General features: G+C 58.4%; 16 non-coding genes and 12 pseudogenes across 16 annotated transcripts; all 28 read right to left on the bottom strand.

The window, feature by feature from the left end:
* Positions 1 to 348: 348 nt before the first annotated feature.
* Positions 349 to 467, bottom strand: LOC121056153. Its single transcript, XR_005813020.1, has one exon. It is a non-coding gene; the product is annotated as a 5S ribosomal RNA (ribosomal RNA).
* Positions 468 to 878: 411 nt separating this feature from the next.
* LOC121056321 lies at positions 879 to 997 on the bottom strand. The gene has a single exon (XR_005813185.1). It is a non-coding gene; the product is annotated as a 5S ribosomal RNA (ribosomal RNA).
* Positions 998 to 1,163: 166 nt separating this feature from the next.
* Positions 1,164 to 1,282, bottom strand: LOC121056300. Its single transcript, XR_005813165.1, has one exon. It is a non-coding gene; the product is annotated as a 5S ribosomal RNA (ribosomal RNA).
* A 373-nt stretch (positions 1,283 to 1,655) lies between these two features.
* LOC121056226 lies at positions 1,656 to 1,774 on the bottom strand. The gene has a single exon (XR_005813093.1). It is a non-coding gene; the product is annotated as a 5S ribosomal RNA (ribosomal RNA).
* A 49-nt stretch (positions 1,775 to 1,823) lies between these two features.
* Positions 1,824 to 1,936, bottom strand: LOC121056598 (annotated as a pseudogene).
* A 768-nt stretch (positions 1,937 to 2,704) lies between these two features.
* On the bottom strand, positions 2,705 to 2,823 carry LOC121056500. The gene has a single exon (XR_005813358.1). It is a non-coding gene; the product is annotated as a 5S ribosomal RNA (ribosomal RNA).
* Positions 2,824 to 3,127: 304 nt separating this feature from the next.
* On the bottom strand, positions 3,128 to 3,242 carry LOC121056605 (annotated as a pseudogene).
* A 318-nt stretch (positions 3,243 to 3,560) lies between these two features.
* LOC121056564 lies at positions 3,561 to 3,678 on the bottom strand (annotated as a pseudogene).
* A 321-nt stretch (positions 3,679 to 3,999) lies between these two features.
* On the bottom strand, positions 4,000 to 4,118 carry LOC121056525. The gene has a single exon (XR_005813383.1). It is a non-coding gene; the product is annotated as a 5S ribosomal RNA (ribosomal RNA).
* A 372-nt stretch (positions 4,119 to 4,490) lies between these two features.
* Positions 4,491 to 4,609, bottom strand: LOC121056508. Its single transcript, XR_005813366.1, has one exon. It is a non-coding gene; the product is annotated as a 5S ribosomal RNA (ribosomal RNA).
* A 318-nt stretch (positions 4,610 to 4,927) lies between these two features.
* LOC121056576 lies at positions 4,928 to 5,045 on the bottom strand (annotated as a pseudogene).
* A 372-nt stretch (positions 5,046 to 5,417) lies between these two features.
* LOC121056511 lies at positions 5,418 to 5,536 on the bottom strand. Its single transcript, XR_005813369.1, has one exon. It is a non-coding gene; the product is annotated as a 5S ribosomal RNA (ribosomal RNA).
* A 318-nt stretch (positions 5,537 to 5,854) lies between these two features.
* Positions 5,855 to 5,972, bottom strand: LOC121056563 (annotated as a pseudogene).
* Positions 5,973 to 6,345: 373 nt separating this feature from the next.
* LOC121056408 lies at positions 6,346 to 6,464 on the bottom strand. The gene has a single exon (XR_005813268.1). It is a non-coding gene; the product is annotated as a 5S ribosomal RNA (ribosomal RNA).
* Positions 6,465 to 6,836: 372 nt separating this feature from the next.
* On the bottom strand, positions 6,837 to 6,957 carry LOC121056496. Its single transcript, XR_005813354.1, has one exon. It is a non-coding gene; the product is annotated as a 5S ribosomal RNA (ribosomal RNA).
* A 318-nt stretch (positions 6,958 to 7,275) lies between these two features.
* Positions 7,276 to 7,394, bottom strand: LOC121056544 (annotated as a pseudogene).
* A 304-nt stretch (positions 7,395 to 7,698) lies between these two features.
* Positions 7,699 to 7,813, bottom strand: LOC121056604 (annotated as a pseudogene).
* Positions 7,814 to 8,185: 372 nt separating this feature from the next.
* On the bottom strand, positions 8,186 to 8,304 carry LOC121056439. The gene has a single exon (XR_005813297.1). It is a non-coding gene; the product is annotated as a 5S ribosomal RNA (ribosomal RNA).
* A 318-nt stretch (positions 8,305 to 8,622) lies between these two features.
* LOC121056562 lies at positions 8,623 to 8,740 on the bottom strand (annotated as a pseudogene).
* A 373-nt stretch (positions 8,741 to 9,113) lies between these two features.
* Positions 9,114 to 9,232, bottom strand: LOC121056440. Its single transcript, XR_005813298.1, has one exon. It is a non-coding gene; the product is annotated as a 5S ribosomal RNA (ribosomal RNA).
* Positions 9,233 to 9,604: 372 nt separating this feature from the next.
* On the bottom strand, positions 9,605 to 9,725 carry LOC121056479. The gene has a single exon (XR_005813337.1). It is a non-coding gene; the product is annotated as a 5S ribosomal RNA (ribosomal RNA).
* A 318-nt stretch (positions 9,726 to 10,043) lies between these two features.
* LOC121056560 lies at positions 10,044 to 10,162 on the bottom strand (annotated as a pseudogene).
* A 373-nt stretch (positions 10,163 to 10,535) lies between these two features.
* Positions 10,536 to 10,654, bottom strand: LOC121056382. The gene has a single exon (XR_005813242.1). It is a non-coding gene; the product is annotated as a 5S ribosomal RNA (ribosomal RNA).
* A 372-nt stretch (positions 10,655 to 11,026) lies between these two features.
* LOC121056517 lies at positions 11,027 to 11,146 on the bottom strand. Its single transcript, XR_005813375.1, has one exon. It is a non-coding gene; the product is annotated as a 5S ribosomal RNA (ribosomal RNA).
* Positions 11,147 to 11,464: 318 nt separating this feature from the next.
* LOC121056542 lies at positions 11,465 to 11,583 on the bottom strand (annotated as a pseudogene).
* Positions 11,584 to 11,887: 304 nt separating this feature from the next.
* On the bottom strand, positions 11,888 to 12,002 carry LOC121056603 (annotated as a pseudogene).
* A 318-nt stretch (positions 12,003 to 12,320) lies between these two features.
* LOC121056561 lies at positions 12,321 to 12,438 on the bottom strand (annotated as a pseudogene).
* Positions 12,439 to 12,810: 372 nt separating this feature from the next.
* LOC121056474 lies at positions 12,811 to 12,929 on the bottom strand. Its single transcript, XR_005813332.1, has one exon. It is a non-coding gene; the product is annotated as a 5S ribosomal RNA (ribosomal RNA).
* Positions 12,930 to 13,177: the final 248 nt, after the last annotated feature.

Genomic DNA, 13,177 nt, shown 5'->3' with positions numbered 1-13,177 from the left:
CTTATGCTCCCCGCGCGTGGCCCTTACCCGTCCGCCCGGGGCGAACCGTGCCGTCGTAGGAGCGAATAAGCGGCTGACTCGTACCGCGTACGAACGGCAGGGTCTCATGAGAGTGAAAAGCGAGATACGTGTACCCCGAGCGAACGGCGGGACGTCTGTCCCGGACAGAAGGTGGAACGAACGACGGCGTCGCCAGGCACGCGCGTCACGAGCGATAAACGCGTAGGCCGAACGAATGGCTCCGGCAAGTTCCGAAAACGGTAAAAATGAACGAATGGCTCGACCGAGGTCCCAAAACGGAAAAAATGAACGAATGTCCCGACCAAGAACCCAAAACGGCTAAAAAGAGGGATGCAACACGAGGACTTCCCAGGAGGTCACCCGTCCTAGTACTACTCTCGCCCAAGCACGCTTAACTTCGAAGTTCTGATGGGATCCGGTGCTTTAGTGCTGGTATGATCGCATCCAGCATGTCTCGCACCGCCTGCCCCCTTATGCTCCCCGCGCGTGGCCCTTACCCGTCCGCCCGGGGCGAACCGTGCCGTCGTAGGAGCGAATAAGCGGCTGACTCGTACCGCGTACGAACGGCAGGGTCTCATGAGAGCGAAAAGCGAGATACGTGTACCCCGAGCGAACGGCGGGACGTCTGTCCCGGACAGAAGGTGGAACGAACGACGGCGTCGCCAGGCACGCGCGTCACGAGCGATAAACGCGTAGGCCGAACGAATGGCTCCGGCAAGTACCGAAAACGGTAAAAATGAACGAATGGCTCGACCGAGGTCCCAAACCGGCAAAAATGAACGAATGTCTCGACCAAGAACCCAAAACGGCTAAAATGAACGAATGTCTCCACCAAGAACCCAAAACGGCTAAAAAGAGGGATGCAACACGAGGACTTCCCAGGAGGTCACCCATCCTAGTACTACTCTCGCCCAAGCACGCTTCACTTCGGAGTTCTGATGGGATCCGGTGCTTTAGTGCTGGTATGATCGCATCCAGCATGTCTCGCACCGCGTGCCCCCTTATGCTTCCCGCGCGTGGCCCTTACCAGTCCGCCCGGGGCGAACCGTGCCGTCGTAGGAGCGAATAAGCGGCTGACTCGTACCGCGTACGAACGTCTCATGAGAGCGAAAAGCGAGATACGTGTACCCCGAGCGAACGGCGGGACGTAACACGAGGACTTCCCAGGAGGTCACCCATCCTAGTACTACTCTCGCCCAAGCACGCTTAACTTCGAAGTTCTCATGGGATCCGGTGCTTCAGTGCTGGTGTGATCACATCCAGCATGTCTCGCACCGCCTGCCCCCTTATGCTCCCCGCGCGTGGCCCTTACCCGTCCACCCGGGGCGAACCGTGCCGTCGTAGGAGCGAATAAGCGGCTGACTCGTACCGCGTACGAACGGCAGGGTCTCATGAGAGCGAAAAGCGAGATACGTGTACCCCGAGCGAACGGCGGGACGTCTGTCCCGGACAGATGGTGGAACGAACGACGGCGTCGCCAGGCACGCGCGTCACGAGCGATAAACGCGTAGGCCGAACGAATGGCTCCGGCAAGTACCGAAAACGGTAAAAATGAACGATTGGCTCGACCGAGGTCCCAAAACGGCAAAAATGAACGAATGTCTCGACCAAGAACCCAAAACGGCTAAAAAGAGGGGATGCAACACGAGGACTTCCCAGGAGGTCACCCATCCTAGTACTACTTTCGCCCAAGCACGCTTAACTTCGGACTTCTGATGGGATCCGGTGCTTTAGTGCTGGTATGATCGCATCCAGCATGTCTCGCACCACCTGCCCCCTTATGCTCCCCATGAGGACTTCCCAGGAGGTCACCCTTCCCAGGAGGTCACCCATCCTAGTACTTCTCTCGCCCAAGCACGCTTAACGTCGGAGTTCTGACATGATCCGGTGCTTTGGTGCTGGTATGATCGCATCCAGCATGTCTCGCACCGCCTGCCCCCTTATGCTCCCCGCGCGTGGCCCTTACCCGTCCGCCCGGGGCGAACCGTACCGTCGTAGGAGCGAATAAGTGGCTGACTCGTACCGCGTACGAACGGCAGGGTCTCATGAGAGCGAAAAGCGAGATACGTGTACCCCGAGCGAACGGCGGGACGTCTGTCCCGGACAGAAGGTGGAACGAACGACGGCGTCGCCAGGCACGCGCCTCACGAGCGATAAACGCGTAGGCCGAACGAATGGCTCCGGCAAGTACCGAAAACAGTAAAAATAAACGAATGGCTCGACCGAGATCCCAAAACGGCAAAAATGAACGAATGTCTCGACCAAGAATTCAAAACGGCTAAAAAGAGGGATGCAACACGAGGACTTCCTAGGACGTCACCCATCCTAGTACTACTCTCGCCGACCCGCGCGTGGCCCTTACCCGTCCGCCCAGGGCGAACCGTGCCGTCGTAGGAGCGAATAAGCGGCTGACTCGTACCGCGTACGAACGGCAGGGTCTCATGAGAGCGAAAAGCGAGATACGTGTACCCCGAGCGAACGGCGGGACGTCTGTCCCGGACAGAAGGTGGAACGAACGACGGCGTCGCCAGGCACGCGCGTCACGAGCGATAAACGCGTAGGCCGAACGAATGGCTCCGGCAAGTACCGAAAACGGTAAAAATGAACGAATGGCTCGACCGAGGTCCCAAAACGGCAAAAATGAACGAATGTCTCGACCAAGAACCCAAAATGGCTAAAAAGAGGGATGCAACACGAGGACATCCCTGGAGGTCACCCATCCTAGTACTACTCTCGCCTAACCACGCTTAACTTTGGAGTTCTGATGGGATCCGGTACTTTAGTGCTGGTATGATCGCATCCAGCATGTCTCGCACCGCCTGCCCCCTTATGCTCCCCGCGCGTGGCCCTTACCCGTCCGCCCGGGGCGAACCATACCGTCGTAGGAGCGAATAAGCGGCTGACTCGTACCGCGTACGAACGGCAGGGTCTCATGGGAGCGAAAAGGGAGATACGTGTACCCCGAGCGAACGGCGGGATGTCTGTCCCGAACAGAAGGTGGAACGAACGACGGCGTCGCCAGGCACGCGCGTCACGAGCGATAAACGCGTAGGCCGAACGAATGCTTCCGGCAAGTACCGAAAACGGTAAAAATGAACGAATGGCTCGACCGAGTTCCACGAGGACTTCCCAGGAGGTCACCCATCCTACTCTCGCCCAAGCACGCTTAACTTCGGAGTTTTGATGGGATCCGGTTCTTTAGTGCTGGTATGATCGCATCCAGCATGTCTCGCACCGCCTGCCCCCTTATGCTCCCCGCGCGTGGCCCTTACCCGTCCGCCCGGGGCGAACCGTGCCGTCGTAGGAGCGAATAGGCGGCTGACTCGTACCGCGTACGAACGGCAGGGTCTCATGAGAGCGAAAAGCGAGATACGTGTACCCCGAGCGAACGGCGGGACGTCTGTCCCGGACAGAAGGTGGAACGAACGACGGCGTCGCCAGGCACGCGCGTCACGAGCGATAAACGCGTAGGCCGAACGAATGGCTCCGGCAAGTACCGAAAACGGTAAAAATGAACGAATGGCTCGACCGAGGTCCCAAAACGGCAACACGAAGACTTCCCAGGAGGTCACCCATTCTAGTACTACTCTCGCCCAAGCAAGCTTAACTTGGTGTTCTGATGGGATCCGGTGCTTTAGTGCCGGTATGATCGCATCCAGCATGTCTCGCACCGCCTGCCCCCTTATGCTCCCCGCGCGTGGCCCTTACCCGTCCGCCCGGGGCGAACCGTGCCGTCGTAGGAGCGAATAAGCGGCTGACTCGTACCGCGTACGAACGGCAGGGTCTCATGAGAGCGAAAAGCGAGATACGTGTACCCCGAGCGAACGGCGGGACGTCTGTCCCGGACAGAAGGTGGAATGAACGACGGCGTCACCAGGCACGCGCGTCACGAGCGATAAACGCGTAGGCCGAACGAATGGCTCCGGCAAGTAAAAATGAACGAATGTCTCGACCAAGAACTCAAAACGGCTGAAAAGAGGGATGAAACACCAGGACTTCCCAGGAGGTCACCCATCCTAGTACTACTCTCACCCAAGCACACTTAACTTCGGAGTTAAGTTGGGATCCGATGCTTTAGTGCTGGTATGATCGCATCCAGCATGTCTTGCACCGCCTGGCCCCTTATGCTCCCCGCGCGTGGCCCTTACCCGTCCGCCCGGGGCGAACCATGCCGTCGTAGGAGCGAATAAGCGGCTGACTCGTACCGCGTACGAACGGCAGGGTCTCATGAGAGCGAAAAGCGAGATACGTGTACCCCGAGCGAACGGCGGGACGTCTGTCCCGGACAGAAGGTGGAACGAACGACGGCGTCGCCAGGCACGCGCGTCACGAGCGATAAACGCGTAGGCCGAACGAATGGCTCCGGCAAGTACCGAAAACGGTAAAAATGAACGAATGGCTCGACCGAGGTTCCAAAACGGCAAAAATGAACGAATGTCTCGACCAAGAACCCAAAACGGCTAAAAAGAGGGATGCAACATGAGGACATCCCTGGAGGTCACCCATCCTAGTACTACTCTCGCCCAACCACGCTTAACTTTGGAGTTCTGATGGGATCCGGTACTTTAGTGCTGGTATGATCGCATCCAGCATGTCTCGCACTGCCTGCCCCCTTATGCTCCCCGCGCGTGGCCCTTACCCGTCCGCCCGGGGCGAACCGTGCCGTCGTAGGAGCGAATAAGCGGCTGACTCGTACCGCGTACGAACGGCAGGGTCTCATGAGAGCGAAAAGCGAGATACGTGTACCCCGAGCGAACGGCGGGACGTCTGTCCCGGACAGAAGGTGGAACGAACGATGGCGTCGCCAGGCACGCGCGTCACGAGCGATAAACGTGTAGGCCGAACGAATGGCTCCGGCAAGTACCGAAAACGGTAAAAATGAACGAATGGCTCGACCGAGGTCCCAAAACGGCAACATGAAGACTTCCCAGGAGGTCACCCATTCTAGTACTACTCTCGCCCAAGCAAGCTTAACTTCGTGTTCTGATGGGATCCGGTGCTTTAGTGCCGGTATGATCGCATCCAGCATGTCTCGCACCGCCTGCCCCCTTATGCTCCCCGCGCGTGGCCCTTACCCGTCCGCCCGGGGCGAACCGTGCCGTCGTAGGAGCGAATAAGCGGCTGACTCGTACCGCGTACGAACGGCAGGGTCTCATGAGAGCGAAAAGCGAGATACGTGTACCCCGAGCGAACGGCGGGACGTCTGTCCCGGACAGAAGGTGGAATGAACGACGGCGTCACCAGGCACGCTCGTCACGAGCGATAAACGCGTAGGCCGAACGAATGGCTCCGGCAAGTACCGAAAACAGTAAAAATGAACGAATGGCTCGACCGAGGTCCCAAAACGGCAAAAATGAACGAATGTCTCGACCAAGAACTCAAAACGGCTAAAAAGAGGGATGCAACACAAGGACTTCCGAGGAGGTCACCCATCCTAGTACTACTCTCACCCAAGCACACTTAACTTCGGAGTTAAGTTGGGATCCGATGCTTTAGTGCTGGTATGATCGCATCCAGCATGTCTTGCACCGCCTGCCCCCTTATGCTCCCCGCGCGTGGCCCTTACCCGTCCGCCCGGGGCGAACCATGCCGTCGTAGGAGCGAATAAGCGGCTGACTCGTACCGCGTACGAACGGCAGGGTCTCATGAGAGCGAAAAGCGAGATACGTGTACCCCGAGCGAACGGCGGGACGTCTGTCCCGGACAGAAGGTGGAACGAACGACGGCGTCGCCAGGCACGCGCGTCACGAGCGATAAACGCGTAGGCCGAACGAATGGCTCCGGCAAGTACCGAAAACGGTAAAAATGAACGAATGGCTCGACCGAGGTCCCAAAACGGCAACACGAAGACTTCCCAGGAGGTCACCCATTCTAGTACTACTCTCGCCCAAGCAAGCTTAACTTGGTGTTCTGATGGGATCCGGTGCTTTAGTGCCGGTATGATCGCATCCAGCATGTCTCGCACCGCCTGCCCCCTTATGCTCCCCGCGCGTGGCCCTTACCCGTCCGCCCGGGGCGAACCGTGCCGTCGTAGGAGCGAACAAGCGGCTGACTCGTACCGCGTACGAACGGCAGGGTCTCATGAGAGCGAAAAGCGAGATACGTGTACCCCGAGCGAACGGCGGGACGTCTGTCCCGGACAGAAGGTGGAATGAACGACGGCGTCGCCAGGCACGCGCGTCACGAGCGATAAACGCGTAGGCCGAACGAATGGCTCCGGCAAGTACCGAAAACAGTAAAAATGAACGAATGGCTCGACCGAGGTCCCAAAACGGCAAAAATGAACGAATGTCTCGACCAAGAACTCAAAACGGCTAAAAAAGAGGGATGCAACACGAGGACTTCCCAAAAGGTCACCCATCCTAGTACTACTCTCACCCAAGCACACTTAACTTCGGAGTTCTGATGGGATTCAGTGCTTTAGTGCTGGTATGATCGCATCGAGCATGTCTTGCACCGCCTGCCCCCTTATGCTCCCCGCGCGTGGCCCTTACCCGTCCGCCCGGGGCAAACCGTGCCGTCGTAGGAGCGATCAAGCGGCTGACTCGTACCGCGTACGAACGGCAGGGTCTCATGAGAGCGAAAAGCGAGATACGTGTACCCCGAGCGAACGGCGGGACGTCTGTCCCGGACAGAAGGTGGAAGGAACGACGGCGTCGCCAGGCGCGCGCGTCACGAGCGATAAACGCGTAGGCCGAACGAATGGCTCCGGCAAGTACCGAAAACAGTAAAAATGAACGAATGGCTCGACCGAGGTCCCAAAACGGCAAAAATGAACGAATGTCTCGACCAAGAACTCAAAACGGCTAAAAAGAGGGATGCAACACACGAGGACTTCCCAGGAGGTCACCCATCCTAGTACTACTCTCACCCAAGCACACTTAACTTCGGAGTTAAGTTGGGATCCGATGCTTTAGTGCTGGTATGATCGCATCCAGCATGTCTTGCACCGCCTGCCCCCTTATGCTCCCCGCGCGTGGCCCTTACCCGTCCGCCCGGGGTGAACCGTGCCGTCGTAGGAGCGAATAAGCGGCTAACTCGTACCGCGTACGAACGGCAAGGTCTCATGAGAGCGATAAGCGAGATACGTGTACCCCGAGCGAACGGCGGGACGTCTGTCCCGGACAGAAGGTGGAACGAACGACGGCGTCGCCAGGCACGCGCGTCACGAGCGATAAACGCGTAGGCCGAACGAATGGCTCCGGCAAGTACCGAAAACGGTAAAAATGAACGAATGGCTCGACCGAGGTCCCAAAACGGCAACACGAAGACTTCCCAGGAGGTCACCCATCCTAGTACTACTCTCACCCAAGCACACTTAACTTCGGAGTTAAGTTGGGATCCGATGCTTTAGTGCTGGTATGATCGCATCCAGCATGTCTCGCACCGCCTGCCCCCTTATGCTCCCCGCGCGTGGCCCTTTCCCGTCCGCCCGGGGCAAACCCTGCCGTCGTAGGAGCGAATAAGCGGCTGACTCGTACCGCGTACGAACGGCAGGGTCTCATGGGAGCGAAAAGGGAGATACGTGTACCCCGAGCGAACGGCGGGACGTCTGTCCCGAACAGAAGGTGGAACGAACGACGGCGTCGCCAGGCACGCGCGTCACGAGCGATAAACGCGTAGGCCGAACGAATGGCTCCGGCAAGTACCGAAAACGGTAAAAATGAACGAATGGCTCGACCGAGGTCCACGAGGACTTCCCAGGAGGTCACCCATCCTACTCTCGCCCAAGCACGCTTAACTTCGGAGTTTTGATGGGATCCGTTGCTTTAGTGCTGGTATGATCGCATCCAGCATGTCTTGCACCGCCTGCCCCCTTATGCTCCCCGCGCGTGGCCCTTACCCGTCGGCCCGGGGCGAACCGTGCCGTCGTAGGAGCGAATAAGCGGCTGACTCGTACCGCGTACGAACGGCAGGGTCTCATGAGAGCGAAAAGCGAGATACGTGTACCCCGAGCGAACGGCGGGACGTCTGTCCCGGACAGAAGGTGGAATGAACGACGGCGTCGCCAGGCACGCGCGTCACGAGCGATAAACGCGTAGGCCGAACGAATGGCTCCGGCAAGTACCGAAAACGGTAAAAATGAACGAATGGCTCGACCGAGGTCCCAAAACGGCAAAAATGAACGAATGTCTCGACCAAGAACCCAAAACGGCTAAAAAGAGGGATGCAACACGAGGACATCCCTGGAGGTCACCCATCCTAGTACTACTCTCGCCCAACCACGCTTAACTTTGGAGTTCTGATGGGATCCGGTACTTTAGTGCTGGTATGATCGCATCCAGCATGTCTCGCACCGCCTGCCCCCTTATGCTCCCCGCGCGTGGCCCTTACCCGTCCGCCCGGGGCGAACCGTGCCGTCATAGGAGCGAATAAGCGGCTGACTCGTACCGCGTACGAACGGCAGGGTCTCATGAGAGCGAAAAGCGAGATACGTGTACCCCGAGCGAACGGCGGGACGTCTGTCCCGGACAGAAGGTGGAACGAACGACGGCGTCGCCAGGCACGCGCGTCACGAGCGATAAACGCGTAGGCCGAACGAATGGCTCCGGCAAGTACCGAAAACGGTAAAAATGAACGAATGGCTCGACCGAGGTCCCAAAACGGCAACACGAAGACTTCCCAGGAGGTCACCCATTCTAGTACTACTCTCGCCCAAGCAAGCTTAACTTGGTGTTCTGATGGGATCCGGTGCTTTAGTGCCGGTATGATCGCATCCAGCATGTCTCGCACCGCCTGCCCCCTTATGCTCCCCGCGCGTGGCCCTTACCCGTCCGCCCGGGGCGAACCGTGCCGTCGTAGGAGCGAATAAGCGGCTGACTCGTACCGCGTACGAACGGCAGGGTCTCATGAGAGCGAAAAGCGAGATACGTGTACCCCGAGCGAACGGCGGGACGTCTGTCCCGGACAGAAGGTGGAATGAACGACGGCGTCGCCAGGCACGCGCGTCACGAGCGATAAACGCGTAGGCCGAACGAATGGCTCCGGCAAGTACCGAAAACAGTAAAAATGAACGAATGGCTCGACCGAGGTCCCAAAACGGCAAAAATGAACGAATGTCTCGACCAAGAACTCAAAACGGCTAAAAAAGAGGGATGCAACACGAGGACTTCCCAGGAGGTCACCCATCCTAGTACTACTCTCACCCAAGCACACTTAACTTCGGAGTTCTCATGGGATTCAGTGCTTTAGTGCTGGTATGATCGCATCGAGCATGTCTTGCACCGCCTGCCCCCTTATGCTCCCCGCGCGTGGCCCTTACCCGTCCGCCCGGGGCAAACCGTGCCGTCGTAGGAGCGATCAAGCGGCTGACTCGTACCGCGTACGAACGGCAGGGTCTCATGAGAGCGAAAAGCGAGATACGTGTACCCCGAGCGAACGGCGGGACGTCTGTCCCGGACAGAAGGTGGAAGGAACGACGGCGTCGCCAGGCACGCGCGTCACGAGCGATAAACGCGTAGGCCGAACGAATGGCTCCGGCAAGTACCGAAAACAGTAAAAATGAACGAATGGCTCGACCGAGGTCCCAAAACGGCAAAAATGAACGAATGTCTCGACCAAGAACTCAAAACGGCTAAAAAGAGGGATGCAACACACGAGGACTTCCCAGGAGGTCTCCCATCCTAGTACTACTCTCACCCAAGCACACTTAACTTCGGAGTTTAGTTGGGATCCGATGCTTTAGTGCTGGTATGATCGCATCCAGCATGTCTTGCACCGCCTGCCCCCTTATGCTCCCCGCGCGTGGCCCTTACCCGTCCGCCCGGGACGAACCGTGCCGTCGTAGGAGCGAATAAGCGGCTAACTCGTACCGCGTACGAACGGCAAGGTCTCATGAGAGCGAAAAGCGAGATACGTGTACCCCGAGCGAACGGCGGGACGTCTGTCCCGGACAGAAGGTGGAACGAACGACGGCGTCGCCAGGCACGCGCGTCACGAGCGATAAACGCGTAGGCCGAACGAATGGCTCCGGCAAGTACCGAAAACGGTAAAAATGAACGAATGGCTCGACCGAGGTCCCAAAACGGCAACACGAAGACTTCCCAGGAGGTCACCCATCCTAGTACTACTCTCACCCAAGCACACTTAACTTCAGAGTTAAGTTGGGATCCGATGCTTTAGTGCTGGTATGATCGCATCCAGCATGTCTCGCACCGCCTGCCCCCTTATGCTCCCCGCGCGTGGCCCTTACCCGTCCGCCCGGGGCGAACCGTGCCGTCGTAGGAGCGAATAAGCGGCTGACTCGTACCGCGTACGAACGGCAGGGTCTCATGAGAGCGAAAAGCGAGATACGTGTACCCCGAGCGAACGGCGGGACGTCTGTCCCGGACAGAAGGTGGAATGAACGACGGCGTCGCCAGGCACGCGCGTCACGAGCGATAAACGCGTAGGCCGAACGAATGGCTCCGGCAAGTACCGAAAACAGTAAAAATGAACGAATGGCTCGACCGAGGTCCCAAAACGGCAAAAATGAACGAATGTCTCGACCAAGAACTCAAAACGGCTAAAAAAGAGGGATGCAACACGAGGACTTCCCAGGAGGTCACCCATCCTAGTACTACTCTCACCCAAGCACACTTAACTTCGGAGTTCTGATGGGATTCAGTGCTTTAGTGCTGGTATGATCGCATCGAGCATGTCTTGCACCGCCTGCCCCCTTATGCTCCCCGCGCGTGGCCCTTACCCGTCCGCCCGGGGCAAACCGTGCCGTCGTAGGAGCGATCAAGCGGCTGACTCGTACCGCGTACGAACGGCAGGGTCTCATGAGAGCGAAAAGCGAGATACGTGTACCCCGAGCGAACGGCGGGACGTCTGTCCCGGACAGAAGGTGGAAGGAACGACGGCGTCGCTAGGCACGCGCGTCACGAGCGATAAACGCGTAGGCCGAACGAATGGCTCCGGCAAGTACCGAAAACAGTAAAAATGAACGAATGGCTCGACCGAGGTCCCAAAACGGCAAAAATGAACGAATGTCTCGACCAAGAACTCAAAACGGCTAAAAAGAGGGATGCAACACACGAGGACTTCCCAGGAGGTCTCCCATCCTAGTACTACTCTCGCCCAAGCAAGCTTAACTTGGTGTTCTGATGGGATCCGGTGCTTTAGTGCCGGTATTATCGCATCCAGCATGTCTCGCACCGCCTGCCCCCTTATGCTCCCCGCGCGTGGCCCTTACCCGTCCGCCCGGGACGAACCGTGCCGTCGTAGGAGCGAATAAACGGCTAACTCGTACCGCGTACGAACGGCAAGGTCTCATGAGAGCGAAAAGCGAGATACGTGTACCCCGAGCGAACGGCGGGACGTCTGTCCCGGACAGAAGGTGTAACGAACGACGGCGTCGCCAGGCACGCGCGTCACGAGCGATAAACGCGTAGGCCGAACGAATGGCTCCGGCAAGTACCGAAAACGGTAAAAATGAACGAATGGCTCGACCGAGGTCCCAAAACGGCAACACGAAGACTTCCCAGGAGGTCACCCATCCTAGTACTACTCTCACCCAAGCACACTTAACTTCGGAGTTAAGTTGGGATCCGATGCTTTAGTGCTGGTATGATCGCATCCAGCATGTCTCGCACCGCCTGCCCCCTTATGCTCCCCGCGCGTGGCCCTTACCCGTCCGCCCGGGGCGAACCCTGCCGTCGTAGGAGCGAATAAGCGGCTGACTCGTACCGCGTACGAACGGCAGGGTCTCATGGGAGCGAAAAGGGAGATACGTGTACCCCGAGCGAACGGCGGGACGTCTGTCCCGAACAGAAGGTGGAACGAACGACGGCGTCGCCAGGCACGCGCGTCACGAGCGATAAACGCGTAGGCCGAACGAATGGCTCCGGCAAGTACCGAAAACGGTAAAAATGAACGAATGGCTCGACCGAGGTCCACGAGGACTTCCCAGGAGGTCACCCATCCTACTCTCGCCCAAGCACGCTTAACTTCGGAGTTTTGATGGGATCCGTTGCTTTAGTGCTGGTATGATCGCATCCAGCATGTCTTGCACCGCCTGCCCCCTTATGATCCCCGCGCGTGGCCCTTACCCGTCGGCCCGGGGCGAACCGTGCCGTCGTAGGAGCGAATAAGCGGCTGACTCGTACCGCGTACGAACGGCAGGGTCTCATGAGAGCGAAAAGCGAGATACGTGTACCCCGAGCGAACGGCGGGACGTCTGTCCCGGACAGAAGGTGGAACGAACGACGGCGTCGCCAGGCACGCGCGTCACGAGCGATAAACGCGTAGGCCGAACGAATGGCTCCGGCAAGTACCGAAAACGGTAAAAATGAACGAATGGCTCGACCGAGGTCCCAAAACGGCAACACGAAGACTTCCCAGGAGGTCACCCATTCTAGTACTACTCTCGCCCAAGCAAGCTTAACTTGGTGTTCTGATGGGATCCGGTGCTTTAGTGCCGGTATGATCGCATCCAGCATGTCTCGCACCGCCTGCCCCCTTATGCTCCCCGCGCGTGGCCCTTACCCGTCCGCCCGGGGCGAACCGTGCCGTCGTAGGAGCGAATAAGCGGCTGACTCGTACCGCGTACGAACGGCAGGGTCTCATGAGAGCGAAAAGCGAGATACGTGTACCCCGAGCGAACGGCGGGACGTCTGTCCCGGACAGAAGGTGGAATGAACGACGGCGTCACCAGGCACGCGCGTCACGAGCGATAAACGCGTAGGCCGAACGAATGGCTCCGGCAAGTACCGAAAACAGTAAAAATGAACGAATGGCTCGACCGAGGTCCCAAAACGGCAAAAATGAACGAATGTCTCGACCAAGAACTCAAAACGGCTAAAAAGAGGGATGCAACACAAGGACTTCCCAGGAGGTCACCCATCCTAGTACTACTCTCACCCAAGCACACTTAACTTCGGAGTTAAGTTGGGATCCGATGCTTTAGTGCTGGTATGATCGCATCCAGCATGTCTTGCACTGCCTGCCCCCTTATGCTCCCCGCGCGTGGCCCTTACCCGTCCGCCCGGGGCGAACCATGCCGTCGTAGGAGCGAATAAGCGGCTGACTCGTACCGCGTACGAACGGCAGGGTCTCATGAGAGCGAAAAGCGAGATACGTGTACCCCGAGCGAACGGCGGGACGTCTGTCCCGGACAGAAGGTGGAACGAACGACGGCGTCGCCAGGCACGCGCGTCACGAGCGATAAACGCGT

Source organism: Oryza brachyantha, unplaced genomic scaffold (assembly GCF_000231095.2).
Source record: "Oryza brachyantha unplaced genomic scaffold, ObraRS2 ChrUN-Ctg46, whole genome shotgun sequence".
In the NCBI taxonomy this organism is placed as follows: Eukaryota; Viridiplantae; Streptophyta; class Magnoliopsida; order Poales; family Poaceae; genus Oryza; species Oryza brachyantha.
The sequence above is the reverse complement of the archived record's forward strand: the minus strand, read 5'-3'. Positions and strand labels throughout refer to the sequence as shown.